The following is an 18,143-nucleotide window of genomic DNA, read 5'->3' as shown; positions in this document are numbered from 1 at the left end:
GTTGCATTTGGATGCAGTGGAGAGCAATAATGATAACAATGTTTAGAGTAAAAAACATTTTTTTCCAGTAGGTAGTGGTTTTCAGTGGACATTTTCCTTTAACTTAATCACCTTTCTTGAAATTCTATTTTCATTTTCAATTAAACAACTTCATTAAAATTAAAATTCCATTTCTGCTTTTTTTTTTTTTTGGACTTGTTTGGAGAGTAAAGAGATGTTCTGATGAACGTTACGCAGGCTTAGTCTTTTCCAAGGTCACAGACTTTAGCCAATATGAGAGGAGCCCTTCTGACACCTGTCACTTCAGTTGGGACATTCTGAATTAAGGGGTCCACAGAATGAGAAAGTCAGAGAAAAGGAGTGAGGGAGAGGACAAAGAGCAATAAAAGCGAAGAGGAAGCAGTGCAGCGAAGCAAAGATAATGTAGTCACTGTTTGGTTCTCTCAGCACCTTCTACCTGCAGTGAACAGTTCACGCTGGAATTGCTCTTGCCTGTCTCTGCCAAAAGGACATGAAAGCTACAGAATGACAACATGGCGACAGACAGTAACAACACAATGCCAATTGTGCCAGTATAAACAGCTCTTTCCCAGGGGGGAAATTCAGAGTTCTGGTTTAATGACAGCCTGTTGGAATGTATAAAGCATCCAGTGTCAAGGTTGCACATTGGTTATAGGGGAGGCCATCCCAAGTCTTCCCCATGACTGGAGGCTCGGCTCTTCAATTTGTGAAGCAGCGAGGTGTTCATCTGCAGCTGTGTGTCCTGTCAGAACGTTTCTGAGCAAGACCCCAAACCTCAACTTGCTTCTGTTAATTTGCTCACTGCAGAACAGTGCTATTGTTGAGCTGAATAATAGCTTAGTTTATTGACAGGAAATTAAAAGAATAGTTTGACTTTTTGGAAAACATTTGTTTTGCTTTCTCCTGAACATCATGCACGAGAATATCATTATACCAAAGGGATGTGAATATTGCACTGCTCCTTCATTACAGCTGGTTTAGGGTTCGGCCTTTTGCCGTACTCCGAAAATCTTGTTCCATCTTACTCGTGCACTGTACTGACAGACGACCGCTGCAACATTCTCACTTGTGCTGTTCAATATTTAGTACTTCTCTATGAATTTCTTTTGTAAAGTTTCGGGTAGTGTTAAAAACACAAGTCCCATAAAGAGGAAATGGGAAAGAGGGCAGTGGCATGAATGTGGGAAATAAAAAGTGTAAGGGCTGCCTGTGCTGTTCAGGATGAGATTTTTAAAACACCCAATGGGTGAACGGAGCTGTTTTTACCCGTTGGAGTCCACATGGTCCACATTAAAATGCAGACCTGTACACTGAACTATATTTAACACAAATGGAAAGTGGACCTTGTAGACTCTCTGGGACAAGCTGAAGCAACTTTTATAAATCGTAGATAATTTACTGATGTGTAATGACTACTTCTAAGTCATTCTTCAGAATTTGTTACTCATCAGTTATTTATCTATAAATCCACTGAGTTCAACTGAATGAACTTGATCCACAGAAGACACTGAAGTGATTGGCTCTTCCTTGCGTAAAGTGTATCTTGGACCTCAGATGACTAGGCAATGGTGGTACACACACTCTTAACAAATGAATATGTCTACATACAAACACACATAAAATACACAAACAGATTCTGCATTGAGGGTAATATGCTGTTTTGATATCAGCATTTCTAAGGCTTGTATTTTTTTTTTTTTTTTAAGGCTTATGGAAAGACTGGTTGTGTATTCCACCCCCTGCGTTTGAATTATTCAGCGTCATTGCCATCTCTATTCTTAGTGTTTTTACTAGTGTTTCAATGGTTGAAGAAGGAACCTTAGTATACAGTAAACAACATACAGTAATTAGCATATACTGTATAATCCAGAGTCCCTACAGAATATAAGCAAATCTTCTAGCACTGTTCATTAGCTTGGTTCTTTCATGTGAATACTCTGGTTAAGAAGGTTCACATATGAATTATAATTTTCTCGGGTGAGAAAATGTGTAACATTAATTGAGCAATTACAAAATGCAACGAGCGCAATTTCTTAACTTAAGACCAGGATGCTCACACCACAACACTGTCTGCTCTTTACATTAAAAATGTGCATACAAACTGCAAGGTTGAAATTAAATACTGATGGTGTCACCTTCTCAGGCTGGAATTAATTTGCCTCAAGACAAAGGGGCCTGAAATAAATCAAGTCGAAAAGTGATAGAGTCTTCAAGGGAACATCAAAGGTTTGCAGACGTCCCTCTGGGCCATTTCATGAGCATCGATTGAAAATGCTGGGTTTGGAACATGCTTATGGTCTCCCATCCAGCGAAACTGATTTCACCCAGCCACGCCTCGTAGCTGAGACCTGCTAATCTCTCAAGTCTGAAATTGTTTTGAGGGAAGCAGCAGAAGATGGGAAGATGAGTGGCAGCCGAGGAGGGGATGGGAAGGTAACACTGAAACTGGGTGACATCTGCTGCATACTACTGCTGCAGTCGATATGCTGTCTCAAATAAAAATATGATTCTGTTTTTCTTTCAGATGTTATGCAGTTCAGATTTCTTGTATTTATTCTGCATGCAATATTCATCTCCACATGCAAAGACGTCTTTTTAGTGTTATTTGATGTTTTGGTCTAATTTTTAAAAAATACTGTTTAAGCTTTTCACTGTTACAAGACTCTCATTGCATCAGCAGAATTTTTAATGATGTAAAGTGATTAATAATTTACAATAATATGGCTTGTGCTTCATCTGCCAGCATCATAAATCTGATTAATCACATCCGATATATCTTATATATCTGATATATCTAATACATAATATGTGCTGTGACTGAGTCATTGAAATGCATATATAACAAGCAAGTTATACAGAATAATGGCTTCTTTTTGGAGTTTTGGAGTTCTTTTTGGAGACCTAAATAGTCTGAGGGTCTGACAAACCGTCAAAATGTGATTTACTGGTAATTATGACAACAAAGTAACCTAACAGTTACTTTGCACTCTCAGTGTCACCTTTCATATGTTTGCAACTACCTCCTTTGGTATGAATTATTGATAAATAGCTGGCTGTTGCATGTTGAGGCAGAGAGAGGGGTAAAATATGAACTGGATTCTGCTACAGACAGGATCCACAAATGTCTTGACAACATGCATGCAGCAACATTCACCTTCATTCTTAAATGTATAATGTGTTCAAACACTGCTGTTACATGAATTCCAAATAAATACTGTGTCTTTTTTTCAGTTACACTTTTTAAAATAAACATGAATGTAATTTAAGTCTTGCGGAAATGATTTGCTGACAAGCCTCGGGGATTTTAGGATTTTATTTTTTGTAGTCATATTTTTCCTGTTTTTCAGCCTCAAGATGGATTTTGAGGAAAGGCAAATCCATGTAACACACTTTGATGTGTAGGCTAGCATCATGGGTGTACTTGCAAGATGCTGTGACATAAATAATTTCGCACATGCCTCCTGAGGGACTAACTGCACCACCACAAGTCCCCTTCAAAGCCACCACACACAGAAAACAATCTTGAATTTTAATATAATTAACCTTAAAGACACTGTATACACACACTCCATCCTTGTTTAAACATATAGATAGCAGTACTCGTTGTTCTTCAAAGACAGCTCTTAAAGATTTACTGCAATCATCTTTGGGTGACAATTAGTTTTCCCCCAAGACAAATCAGTCATCACCTTGGGATTAGGCAAGATTAAACCATTCCGCCTACAATTAAAGTCAAATGAAGAGTAAAAGGGAGAAAAATTGCTTTTTTTTTGGCTGAATTAGCACGTTTTGATATGACTAGTGAATTATACTAATCCATTTCACCCCAGTTCACTCGTAATGTTTCGCTGGCAACACAGACAATTATTTGCATATGGTGCAAAAGTTGCCATTCATTAGAGCTGCTTATTTTTTTTTCTCTCCATCCATCTCTCTCTCTCTCTCTCTCTGGATGCATTGTGCCATGGGGGAATATTGATTTCACCGACACTTTCATGGAACGCCTTCATTGACCGACTTCCACCAATAAATTGTTGATTGCTGGTTGATGAAAAGGCGTCAGGCTATAGTAAATCCCCAGATAATGTCTCAATGCAGACATTTCTTTATGCGGTTTCACATCCAAACCAGTGCCATGTATTATATTCTAAATCCATAAATGACTTGGTAAAGCCCCGATCATGCAAAGTCCGTAGTAGCCTACAGCAAGTTCAGTCTTTGCTTGCTGCTTTTGCCAGGGTTATGCCACTGAAGTATGCAGCCGTTGTTTTTAGATCTATGCTTCCTGGCAGGCACAGAGCAGAGGCTGGCCTGTATTGCTGGTTCTTGCTCTCTCCCAGCAGAGTAGCCTCCAGTCATTCATCAGTATCTGCTAAAGAAAGACAGAGAGTGATGGGAGTTGTCTGTGTGATGCTCCTGTGTGCACTGTCTTGAACAACTGTCTCTCTTCCCTTTTTTTTTTTCCTTTTTTTTTGTGGGTGTGTGACTGAACACAAAAGTTGTTTTAGATGATTAAAAAAAACTGCTGAAAAACCTGTTCAGCAGCTTCTGCTTTTTAACAAATCACGAGGGATTTCATTTTCCATAACACAAATATCACAATGTTCCATTATTTCTATTATTTGAGGGCCATTTCTGTAACAATCATAGGGCATAATTTGACACACAATATGTAAACATTTAGCCAAACCTCACAAGTAAATATATACAAGTGAATTTGGCGTTAGCCTTTAGCATTAGCCTCAATTACTTAATTATCGATCAATTAAATGCACCTGTGGCGCACTTCAAATGATGCATCCCTTCCCTGTTTTCTGTTATGTTTATCCGCAACAGGTTACCAGTATTAATAGTGGTACAATTTTTTAATATCGTTTGAGTTTTTTTTAGCTACGTCTATCTCTAAAAATGTGTTGCAGAACGACGCGAAGAGTCAAACTTGGATGCCTGGACGGTTGACAAATCCAAACGGCAGGCTCCATGTCGGGCTTTCCCGCTCTCCGTTCATGTGCAGCGCTGTTTCATACGTTCAGTGATGCCTCCGCAGCCCACAGACGGAGCGGTACAGGAAGATCCTACGGTGTACGGGACCTTACCGTCCCGGTGACGTCCTATATGATCAATCCCGACTCGCAATAATCGCAAAGGCGACGAGGCAATTTTCGGCGGGATTCAGAGGATTACGCTCTCGAGGCGACTCTCAGGGGGCAAGTCTACTGTGTTGACAAGGTAGGGGGCAAATGCGCAAACTGTTTGCTCGTTTCATTCATTCTGCGGTGAGAATTTGTTTGCACTTGTCATCAGTTAAAATCGATGATTTTTAGTATAATGTTCCGTCAGCTACTTTTTTTTTTTTTTTCTCGTCATGCTGCTTTTCTCTTCTTAGCACCAGATTTCGCATGACAGACTGCGTTAATGGTTTAAATTCCCATAACTTTCCAATTAAGCCGGGCTCTTAAAGAAGCAAGGTGATTTGTTTTGACAAAGTTGTTAGACTGCATTGTCCCCAGTGGCACGTTGACAGCATTCCCTACTACTTGCAGTAAGTAATAATGAGGCTGGAGTAAAATATCTAACCGTCCTATCCGTGCGCCTTGACCGAGCAACCGCGTCTGCGCTGGCGCCTTTGGCATTTCAACATGAGGATAAGTTGATAAATTTGGCCCCTTTTGCAAGACAAACATGGCATCGTTCGTTTTTGTTTTTGTTTTTTCTTAACCACTAAAAGCCAAAAAAAAAAAAAAAAAAAACTGAACAGACTGGTGCCACTTGTGGGATGAAGATGTAGTAATGGCCAGCAGAACATGTGCCATCATATCACTCTCTGTGGCCAAGACCAAGAGTTGGTAATCTTGCCACATCTTCCTTCCATCGTAGACTCTGAAGCTTTGCAGGTTGTAGGCACTCAACTGATGGGTACTGGGGCACCATACCTTATTACCACAGCAATCTGTCTGCTCAGTGGATTTATTTAGGCTCTTTGGTTCAGTCAGTCTTCTTGGAAATTGGCTTGATGTTGCATGTGGTCTGCAGAGACAGCACCACTCAAAACTGAACGTGTGATTCCAGTCATTAAAATTACTGCCACAAGTAGTGGCCTGTGAAATTCAGCTGGCATAAACGAACAACATTACATTTGTAATTTACTCCCTGGACTAACTCCAGCTGCAGGATGAATGGATCACTTATCTGATGAAAATGCACGGCCAGTTCGTCTACAAGAACAAAGCTGTGTTAATGGCTCGTGGTGTAGATGAAAACGATACGTTATTAGAATAGACTGAAATTGTTGTTGTGCATGTGGAAGGGCACTGAGCCAACTGGCAAAACTGCAGTTGTTGTTGTGACTCCAGGGATCAAGGGTAAGAGGTCAACCAAGTATGAAGAAGCTATTAGTCGCTTACCGTAATGAATTAAGCACTGAAATAATGTAGGAATGGGAACTGAAAGCTTCAGCTCACACAGATCCTCCAGATTTGAGGTAATGTGCAAGAGAATAAGAGGCATATTTAATATTTTTTTCCTTCACTCTTTATCTTCTTCTTCTTGCCTACTCTAAGTGAAAAGCATTGCAAGGCAGACATTTTTGCGAGCGCATTCCCTTATCTCAAAGAAGCAGCGATCAGCCCCACAATCTGTTGATCTTCCCTCAGTGCTTGTGTCACTTCCTTAGACCATAAACGTGAATGCTTTCCTTGTTAAACACAAGGCCCCAGCATCTGCTCCCTCTTCCCATCCCATCCCCCATTAGAGACTGTCTGTATCTTGCTCGTATGCCTGACTGCAGTGGCTTCATATGACTGTGTAGATGTTGGACTGATCCTTAGCTGCATTTCCTCTTTGCCTGTCAGATAACGATGGACTCAGTGCTGAACTCTCAACCCTGTGCCTGTACTTCATTAGCTTCCTTTTTGTCTTGATGCTGTTACCAGCTGTCGTAGCTTCCTCCTTTATCCATCCTGTATTTCCATATATCTCAGCCACGCACAGGTGATGAGAATATAGGAATCCACTTGCTTGAGAATCTCTGAGACTGCCTCTTTTTATTCCTTTGTCAATTAGCAGAGGGCTTATCCTGCTTCTGCCTGTGCTGTGTTAAAACATGAGGTGATCTGCTCTGCTACAAAATACCTGTAAACAATGCCTCAGCCACTTTTTTTTCCACATGCTGCCAGTGGAATATTGAGGAATCTTTCGAGGGGAGATGAGGGTTGTTGATTATTTAACATCTCTGCATATTTTTCACAGTTCTTCCATGACCAGCAAGTCTTGCTTTGCTGTGTAATTATGCAGATAATTATGTCGGGATGTAAATGTGTCATTGCGGAAAGTCCAAATGGCTTTGTTGGTGTGTTTGCTGTTCTGTTTTGAGCTTGACTTTGAAGCCGTGGAACCCTGAGATTAAAATGAAATTATAAAAGGGCCATCAGATTTGAGCAGCCTGAGGGGCAGAAAGGAGGCTAAGACTAGTAGTGGCACAAATATTGCTCTCAACCATCCTAAGGGCTTACAATAAAAAAAAATAAATAAAAAAAATAAGGGATGATGATGGCAAGGAAGATTCTGCAATGCACATTGATGACATAGCTGTTGCTCATAACTTGTCCCCCTTAGGTTTTATTAGGGAAGGCCAGAAGTCACTGTTGTGTTGTAATGAAGGTTGTGGGTGACAGCAATGATGAGTCAGCTATAGCAGTATTCTCTGATGTGCTGTAGTTCCAGGCTGTGTACTTTTCTTTGCTGAATTTTAATTTTGCTGCACTGTTCTACTGAGCAGAGCCTCGTCAGGTCCTACTACATCTTGTTTCTTTTCAGTGCTTCACTTATGAGAACAGGACATCTTCTGTGTCTAAGGCTTCTCCTTCGTACCAATAAGACTTACTAGTTTGGTCTGAGGGGACTCTTCAAGCACTCCTGCACTAGTTCTGTAAACTCAGTCTGTGCACCTTCCGACACACTTTGCTGCTCTGATTGGTCGTTTGGGAGCTGTCAGCATGCCAGTTTAATTTCTTCAGTTTTTCTCCTGCGGGTTTTTTTTTTTTAAATGCAAGGAGAACAAGGTGTGTAGTCACATACCTTGGAAAAACCAGTGGAGAACCTTATGTTTTTGTGCTCCAAACTGTGAGGTTTAGAGAACTGAACTTCTTTATAAAGCCTGTGCTCACCGAAGACCATGCACAGGGTCTCATGAGGAGTGTGTGCGCCACTGCTTATGAAACAGGCCTCACTGTACCAGGGCAGATTGTTAGTCACACTGAATGAACATAGACTTAGTGCTCAAAAAAATGTACTAATCCTGCTCTTCTGAGATTATCTGCCTTTTGAGGAGTTTTAGGCTGTAAAAAAAAAATTCACTTTCTGCTCCCTAGGATTTATTCTGAAAAGCATGACTGATATTGTAAGTTGTTTTTTAATGTTCTCTTGGATGTCAGCAATCACCATAAAATGTTAATTTAGCTGAGACAGTCACTCAGCTGTCAAATAATTAATTTGGGGGTAAAACCCACGACCCAGATATCAGGCTACAACTGAAGCATGAGGCAAAGTACAATACACTTTCTGATGAAGGCACTTTGCTCTATATACAGTATTGTGCTGAGGGATATTTGTGTGTGCAGCAGTGTTTAAGTCAGAACTATTGAATGTCGGATGAAGAGCGGTATTTACCATTGCAGCCTCCCTTCATGCCTGCTCATGCCTGCAGGACTTAGTACAGTCTATGGCTCAGGCTGCCTCTCCATCTCTGTGTTGACAGTGTATGTTCTCCACACACATTATAAACACACAGTAGCGTACAGTATGTCTTACCACATCATTATCTCTGCGCAGTCCTGCCGAGCCGTCTGTCTTGTCTTTCTTTGATTACTTAGGAGAAGCTAAAAGCCACAATGGTGTCACGTTTTTTTTGTCTTCACAAGCATGCAGGGACCCTGAGTCCCATTCCATGTGTGATGCCATTTATGTCACAGCGCGTTCTGTTGAAATGCTTTTGTGTGATAGCTTGCTTTTTTATTTGCCTTTCACCAGAAACTAGGGCACTCATTTGTTGATATAAAGACATACTGTAGACCTGCATTTGCCAGGGGACAATGTCAATTCTTTTGGGAGAGCAAAGGACAGGGGAAGAGAGGCATGTTTGTATGCCTTCCAGCTATTGGAGCATGCTCTGACTGTGAAAGGCCACGTCCATTGTTGGGTAACATAATCCACCAGGGAGGCTTCAGCCAGACACTGGGGAGGACTGCTTATACACACTCTCCCTCTCTCTCTCAGTACTGATGTATATCCCTTTCTGTGCTGGAAGCAGCTAGTGAATGCTAAGCAATTTTCAAGTGTTACTGAACTTGTGTGTGGGGTGGCGGCGGACACATCCCATTATTGCAATTCCATAAACACAAACTCTCTGCTAGCTGAATGGCTCGTTTAAACAGTCTTATTGATAGCGGTGTATTCTGATATCCTCCATGAGGCGAGTGCCTGTATGGAGAAATACAGATACACAAATACCTCCTCTGGGAAAAAGTCATCTCAGAGATAACTCTGTGGATGGTTTTAATGAAGTATCGTGGTGTGTATGGTCATCTGCAGAACTGATACCAACAATAATGTGTCTGTGAACAGCAGATTTGTTGCTTAATCGTGGAACCAGTGGATTATACATAGACTCATGCTTCAGTATCAGATTGCTTGCTCTGATTGATAATTATGTGTGCAAGGAGTGCAAATGCACCATTGTGTATAACAAAATGTATTGCAAGCTTTTGAGGAAAATTATTGGTCAAGATATGGTGTCAAAATCGTTTTGTAAATAACCTTACTTGCATTTCTTTGTCTGTTTTTTGGCATTTTAGTATCTTTTTCTTAATTTTAAAGAAATGGCTTGGTACATGACAGCAAGTAGATCTTTACATGATTTCAAGAACAAAACTTGGTAAAAAATGTAATAAAAGAAATGGTGTAGAGACTAAATAACAAGTAAATAAATAAATAAATATAAAGAACACTGACAAAAAATAGGAGAGCCAACAAAGGAAAGGAAAACAAGAAAATGCACATTCATAGACTTCAAAAACTGTGACCCTGGATGGCCTCGCTAAGGCACATTCTCATATAAAAAGTAAGTTCTTCCACTTATATTTCTATCTTTATCACGATCAAATATCATCAAAAGTCAAATAACAGTCATGCTCTTAAAATGTTTTTCCATGAAAAGTTCACATGTTCAATTTTCCGACTTACAATTTTTATATTCTGTGTGTCAACAGCTCCTTAAAGCTAAGTGAAGCCCTTCTTTGCTTCAACTGTTCTTTTGCTCTGCACGTGAATGAGTCATAGGCATATTTCTTATTGGAATAACTCTTTTATGACACGGCATTTTGCTAGCATATATGAATGGCACACATTAATTATAAAGCAATCATGGCTCAGAAATAGCAATATGCGCATATTTGTAAAAAACATAATGAATAATTCTAAACAGGGCTTTTCCCTATATTTCCTAACACCATTTATAGCCAAATCTAAGATCTCTCTGGAAAGCCAGTAGCAAATTTGATGCTAATTTCCTTGTACCAAAGTCTGTTAGCATGTGTACACAGTAAAGCCAGAGACCCTGATTAACATGCAGACTGAAGCTTTAAGAAAGTCTAGATGACTTGTCTACTAGATTGGCAGTGACAAGAGGAGAGAGCTGAGTCCTCTTTTGAGAAGATTTTGACAAGATAGTTTTGTTTTGGCACTAAAGATGATGGTAGCGATGGAACAGTGTAAGTAATCCTGTATATTGTGTATGCTTTTTTAGCATATAATAATATCAAGCACAAAGAGCCCATTTGAAACTGAATTTATGTTTTGCCAGGTTTGTTGACCAAATAGTAGGCAATTTTTGTATCCAAAGGGGTGCCAAAACTAAAACTATTTTATTACATAAATAGCTTTTTATTGAAGAGAGAGATACTCGTGACTTTCATACTCTGACATCTGTCTAGTCAGACTAATAGCTCTTGATATCATCCCCACATTTTAAAAAGGTGTTTTTAATGTATGTCCTATTCCTTCGGCGTCTAGATTCATTATTTCATCGAGGAATAATTTTTTTGCAGCAATCATCAAACCATGGCCACCTAGATGGAATGATCGTTGGAACAGGAAAGGGCCACAATCAGTGCCATGTCAACCTTTTTAACCTCCACATAGCACGGGTGTCACATTCTGTAATAACAAATTAATGTGACATTTTCACCATTCCCAGACACTGATGAGGGATTATGAAGTCTAGCCCAGATGCAGGAGAAGTCCCTTAATTGTGGTTCAGTTTGAGCCAGTTTGGCATTTATCAAAGTAAATATTTATTTGGAGTAAGAGAAGGAGACATCCAGTATTTTTATCAGGGGGGAAGGGTGGTGGGATAAGGTGTCCTTGAGAAGTAAAAACTGGAGGTATGGAGTTTTAAAAAAAGTGTGCATTTAGGAAGCTGGGAGAATCTAATGAAGGACCCTAGTGAAGCAAATTATGGGAAAGGTAGGATTCAGTGTTTTTTGGAGCTCACAAGTTCCCAAACTTATGTGCAGTACTAATTTGCTGGAGCAGTCCTTCAACTTGCTCCAGTAGAGCTGTTCAGTGACTGTATATGACATGGAATGAACTGAGAGGATGCAGAAAAGCATGTTGTTTGATAAACAGTGGTTGGACAAGTTATTATGGGGGCAAAACATTATAAAATCATATACAGCTAAAACTTTTAATACTACTTATAATACAATTAATACATACTATACCTTTTTATTATAAAATATTGCATTTTTCTTCAAGTTTTTTTTCATAGTTTTAGCTATCATGACTATCAGTATTTCTTTCTTCTCCATAGTTTAATCAGGGAGAAGTCGCACTGATTTAAAAAAAAATAAAATAAAAAACAACTTCCTTTTTTGTGGAAGTAAACTGCAAAATTTGTGGCTTGCACTATGGCTGTTTCGTCGCGTTCCATTGCTCTCCACAATACTTAAAACTGATCTACTGTCAAAAGTGAAAATGATCATGTCTTATTTTTGGAGACGCACTTTTGAAGAACTATCATGGTCAGTGTTAACCTCTGTGATAAATGTACATTTTCTGTGACTGATGTACAAAAAAAGCCACCCCATGTTTCAATACTTGAGTTTGCATTAGCAGGAACTTAACACAGATCAGATACAGCTGCAGGAAATTCGATAGTAAACAGTGAGGCTGATATTAATGTATTGTAACTGTATGTATGTATGTAACTGTAATGCTGGAATACATGCCGCATCATCCCTTGTGCATGTGAAGGCAACTTGAATCACAGGAGGGAAAAATGCTGACCATAAATGGTATCAAAAACAGGTTTTAATTTCATTAAATTTGTAAGGATTATAACTTTAAACAAAGACCCTCTTGATGTTATTTCAAGTCTCCATCAAGGTTTTTCTCTTTCATATTTTCCCCCTGAACCACACAGAATCTTGTTACTCACAGAGTCAGTTTGGTGAGGACAGGCTTGGTGGAGCAGTGAGGGGGGCCTCTCTTGACCTGCCAGCATCCCTTCACGCCACAGCTTTCTGCAGTGCCCTGTGGCAGCTGGCTTTGCTGCCGCTCAGTGGCTATGACAGGAGAAGGAAGAAGATTATGATGATGATGATGATGATGAAGCAGAGGCATGACGAAGATCTCCCCAGCACTGACTCCTTTCTGAGTTGCCAGGCACTGTCACACACTGTGAGAGCATGTTATCACAGTTACATTCAGCCACTTTAAAGCTCAGAGGCAAGTGTGGTTCCACAAAGCTGGCACACATTACTGATCAACAGTGCCCAGTTTTATATGTCTCTTATATGGTTCTAAGGAATGGCAAAGTACATTGCAATCTGCTAATACTATTGTTTTATTGAAACTAATCAGAATACAATTAACTTGCTATTTACTGGTGTTTCTTAAATGAGTTACTACGCCTTAAAACAGCCGCCACTTTAAACACAGAACATACTGTTGTTGGCTTTAGCATGTCAGGTGCCTGTCACTGTCTCCGTGGGAGGTCTAGACTATCATGTGACCCAACTTTGAGGAAAAGCCTTTGTGAGCATTGCTCCTGTTTATTTAAAGCAAGGAGATTTATTTAAGAGCCCATTACACAAGATAAGCTACAAAAGGTACAGCTCTAAATGTAATAGAAAGAGCCTATTTGTAAATGTCCACAAGTGCTTGGCTTTAAGTGCCTGGCTGAGAGATGAATGGAGGCGATAAGCAAGAGGGTCATTTCAACAATGGATATTTTAAAGGGTAGATATTTTGTGATGACAGTCTCTAATTGATCTCTTCACTTTTGAATAGCGTATAATACAGGGGTTTTACTGAGCTCATGTAAATGTTGACACCACTCTCAGTTCAGAGAAAGTAATAGTTAGAAGGATGGCTTGTGTGGCCTGAATGTCAAGGCAGGAATTCTGATGCAACAATGACTGAATTTTTCTTCCTTCTCAGCTTTATTTGCGCAGTACAGGGGCTTACTTTGATCCTTTCCTTGACTATAAAAGCGTGCAAGAAACGGTTTTAGGCAGAGTTGACTGAGCGGGGAGGTTTGACAAAGTAGTTTTGGTTCCAAAATGGCGTCAGTGCAGGCTCAAAACCCCATTCAAATTCTTGACTTTAATTGAGAGAGAGTACTGCCACTCTACCCAGCAGAGGAAAGCTTAGAGAACTTTCATGCAGTGAAATGTTGAACACTCATCGACCTTCTGTGTACACTGTACAGTGCTTGCAGCTCTTCTATGTCCTCCTGTTGTGAGAGAATATCAGCCATTTTTCTTTTAAAAACGTAAGTCATTCGATTGACATTTTAGTGGTTAGATATGAAGCTTAGATATGTCCCATCTGCTTAGATATGCAGTATACTTGTACTATTATTTGTACATGCACACAACACGCAGTAATCTAGATATGGCTGCATGATCCATAGGATTAGTTTGGATTAGCAAAGCTAAAGCGTTGTTTTTTTTGTTTTGTTTTTTTAAACTAATAACAGTAATTGTGTTGGGAAAAATTTGATGCTGTCATGGAAGTAACTGCAACACTTTTGACCTGACACTTAAATAATTGATAAAGAAAGGAGGTAGGGGGCCTAGATGCAGTCATAACAAGCACTGGAGTTTTATATAGGGCCCATGTACTGTGGAATGTCCATGTGAGGAAAGGCAGGACCCTAAAACTCTGCCAGATTTCATTTCACGCTCTACAGAGCACAGCCTCTGAGACGGTGACATTTACATGGCCCTCTATACCACCCCCAGTTGCTGCAGGCCCAAGGCACTGGCTAAATCAGGCACAAGGGCCAATGAATGAGGAGGCAATGCAAGCGGGAGAACAAGGAGGAGATGGCTAATGTGCTGTGCAGGAGAAACACACACAGCACATGAGTTTATGTTGTAAAGACTGTATAACATCACAGTCCTCTTAAGTGTAGACATTTCTTTGGAGGAACAAAGAAATATGAATAAGGCAGTGGTCATCAATGTCCTTGTGTTATCACCAAGATATACAAGGTATGTAGCTTCTGTAGGGGAGCACCTCAGGAGCCAAAGACCTTCGAAAATGATTATGGCTGCTTTGTGCAGCACGCATGCAAAGCCATGATCTCCCAGAAACATATTCAAACAGTTCATTTAGGGAAAGCCCATGATACAAACAAATAATACTGTATGTGCAGCAGCAGTGTTGATTGTTTGTGGGGGAGGAGACCATTGTTCAGTCTGTAAGTCCAGCTTTTCCAGGGATTATCTGCGCCAAAGACCAACTGGTCATCTCCTAACCAAAAGGTCACTGGGCTAGTTTGAATGCTAGTTAACCCCTCGTGCCCGACTTCAACATACTCACCCCATCCCTTGCTAACCTGATTGAGTCTCCACTTCTACTAGCTCCATGTTTCACCCGAGCCAGCATGAAAAGTTCAGTCCTCACTGAGCTCCATATCGGCTCATTTCTTTTTGATGGCGTTCCCCCTGAGAGGTTTCCCAGTAGGTTGAAATAAAACATGCAGAGCAGCTGCATACGCTGAAATTTGTCTAGCTGCATTCAAAGGAAACCCTTTGGCAATAGGGGAATGTTTCTTCCACTGAAATCATTAGACTGCTTTCAGAGATCTTTCAGCAAGCTCCTGAAATTGTTTAGTACAATGCACACTTGCCTTTATATAATAACTGCACAGAGCAACTTGGGCATCATCTCCCCATGCTGTGTCCTCTGAAAGTATTCTGCTCTGGAGCCGATCTGGTGCAAAGTCTCTACTCCTTTTGGTTTTCAAATCCTGAGTTTTACTCTTGTGTTTGTTCCCTGGCAAGTCACTTTGCTATGATATTTTTTCCCAGGTGGAGAGAAACTAAAAGCTGTGTGTGTAAACACATCAGTCGATGTGCAGTGGGAGACTGGAGCCTGTTCAGCTCAGAAGATTGTGGAGTTGTACATGACAGCCTTTCATTATCCACAGAAATATTTTGTTTCACTGAAATGTTGAGCCATAACTATTACTGCAATATTATCAGATGTAGAAGGGGAAAAGGCAGATGGATATAATGATAGCAGTGGCTCGAGAGCAGGTGGACATCAGTGTTGCTACAAAGCAGTCTCAACTGGTCTGTTCGTCACGGTGCAATGAATCAATACGGCTCTCAAGCAGATGAGTCCGCACTGCTTGTCCATTACAAAGTGTTAAATCTTCCTATGGCACTTACTGACCGCCATAACAAGGTGGTAACGAAGTTATGGAATCATTAGTGAGCATGTGTCCCGGCAGGATAGAGAGGGAAAGCGAGCTTGGGGAGGATACAGCATGACAGATGGTGACTGTATGTGTGTGTCAGTGTGCGAATGAGTGAATGCTTGGTGCCTTTGCTCACGGTTGTTTTTACACAGAAAGTGAAAGAAGGGCCAAATATGGTATTCTACTTGGTGATACTGATGGTAGGTAGCAGGGCCTTGAAATTATTGGAAGTGTTTTTTTTTTTTTTGTTTGTTTGTTTTTCATTTCAGTTTCAACTGTGAGAAGGCTTAGTTTCCAGAGATTTTACTATCTAGATTTCATTGTTGTTTACAGTTTGGAGGAATATTCATTAGTAGTCCTTTTGTTATCTTGTTACAATATTGTCAGTGTTTTTGTACCATACGTTAGATTTAGCATCCTGTTTTGAAAAGTGGTTTTATCTATGTCAAATATCTCATTATTTCCCACAATCTATGATAGTTTATATAATTTACCATTTATTCATTTCCCTCTCAGTCACATTTAAAAACAATCATTTATCTGGTACAGTAAGTCAAAGGGAACTAAACACAATGCCATGTTTGCATTAATTCATTGATTATATCTGGGTTTATAGAGACGATCTTTTGTCAAATTAAGTTTGTACAGATGACAGAAATCAGGAAACGAATTGACTGTTATCAGCGTTGTTTTTTTGCAACCCATAATTTCACACAAGACAGGAATCAAAAACCTGTAAAACATGTCAATGAAGTGGTGTAAAATATACGCAGCACCTTGTGTGGTGGTTTTTAAGTTCAGCCATAAATCACCATGTTGCGTGTTGGCTGCAAGGGAGAGAAAAAAGGGGAGAGAGGAGGCAGAGGAGGGACGGGCTGAAACTGTAGTTCAAAGCCAAAACATGAGCAGTGCCAAGGTGGCAGGCATGGAAGAGGTGGCAGGGAGAGAGAAGATGTGAGGGAAAAACCTTCTTCTCCATCTAATAAGCAACATGGATTATAAGTGATGGACAGAGCCCTATTTATGGCCAATCATCTAGATTACCCCTCTATTTAATGTGTTTTTTTCTTTCTTTTTTTTTTTTCATACAAATAGCATAGTCAGAGTTATTAGGGCTTATTTTTATACTTACATGAAAGGCCAATTTCTTCCATGTATTTTTGGCACACTGTGAAAAACAACTTCCATACAGACTTTAAAATGACTCGAACTACATAACAAAACACAATATGTAAGTTGCAGTAATTTTTTTGCACACGCATCCTGCACAGTAGCTCACACCCACAGGAAGAATTTGGCCACTTCCTTTCTTTTTTTTCACTTTATTTGTTTTCTTTTTGTTTGGGCACCTTCAGTCAATGAAAGTTGTAAATGTTGCAAAAAGAGATCTAAACTAGCTGCAGACGGTAATAAATTGAATATGGTATTGAAATATACTGTTGTTCTTTGAAAGAAAACATGGAAATTTGAGTCTGCACTTTGTTTTTGCTGACTGGCCTTAGCAAAGCTCTCCCTGTTGTCTTTTTTCCTAAATTCCTCTTGTGACTCTTTACAAGCTCAAATTGTCCTGGCAGCTGAGTGAAAGTGAATATTTCCCTGCTCCCAATTTTTCACCTGCAGAGGGTCCAGGAGGGGAATGAATCAGCAGACCCCTTCATCGATGTCGCCCTCATTCTGGCTATTCAGTTCTCTTGACCTCCACACCTACTCTTTTGTGACAGAGAAATTTAGTGTCTAGATTTATCAGTAATTTAATTAGCAAGGAAAAAAAGCTCACAAGTGCTGAGATCTTTTCACATCAGCGATAGAGAGAGTTCTTTGCTAATTGATCACAAAATGGACAGACAGCTGGAGGTCAGGCATCAGCCTGGCCCTGTGGGCTGAGTGATGGGTTTGGCTGTGGAATTAGCTGGCTTCTCGTACTGTTATTGGTGGCCACTTTTTCAGGTCATCAGTTTCGTCTGTATTCTCGCTGAGCCTTTTCAGGGAAATGCCATTTTTATTATAGATAATCTAGATATACATAATAAAAGTGGTTTTGGATTGAATTCAGGACAGCAGATTTGCAGGGAGATCAAAATATGTTTTTGTCTGAAACTAAGTGATGGTGTCTGAGTGTGTTTCTGCGTATGTGACAGACAGAAAAAGAGAGAGATGAATGAACGTCACTGACTGAGAGCAAGCTAGTGCAGCTTGGAGAATGACTTCAGCACCACGGACAGCGTCTCATGCGTCATGCATATCACAATGCTCTTTTATCTGTATCGCTACACTCCATCTTTCCCAAACCAGACACAAGGACACACAACACACACAGATTCACAAGTGAACATACATTTATAGATTATTGAAT

General features: G+C 40.0%; 1 protein-coding gene across 4 annotated transcripts in view; it reads left to right on the top strand.

Annotated features, from left to right (window-relative positions):
• Positions 1-4,834: 4,834 nt before the first annotated feature.
• Positions 4,835-18,143, top strand: part of dlgap1b (discs, large (Drosophila) homolog-associated protein 1b) — a 90,212-nt gene continuing 76,903 nt past the window's right edge. For all 4 annotated transcript variants that reach the window (XM_040126679.1, XM_040126680.1, XM_040126678.1 and 1 more), the window contains exon 1: positions 4,835-5,250. The gene's annotated coding sequence lies outside the window, so the exon portion shown is untranslated. The remainder of the gene's footprint in view (positions 5,251-18,143) is intronic.

The sequence above is a fragment of the Xiphias gladius genome, chromosome 5 (assembly GCF_016859285.1).
Source record: "Xiphias gladius isolate SHS-SW01 ecotype Sanya breed wild chromosome 5, ASM1685928v1, whole genome shotgun sequence".
Lineage (NCBI taxonomy): Eukaryota > Metazoa > Chordata > Actinopteri > Istiophoriformes > Xiphiidae > Xiphias > Xiphias gladius.
This window is presented reverse-complemented; position numbering and strand designations above follow the sequence as displayed.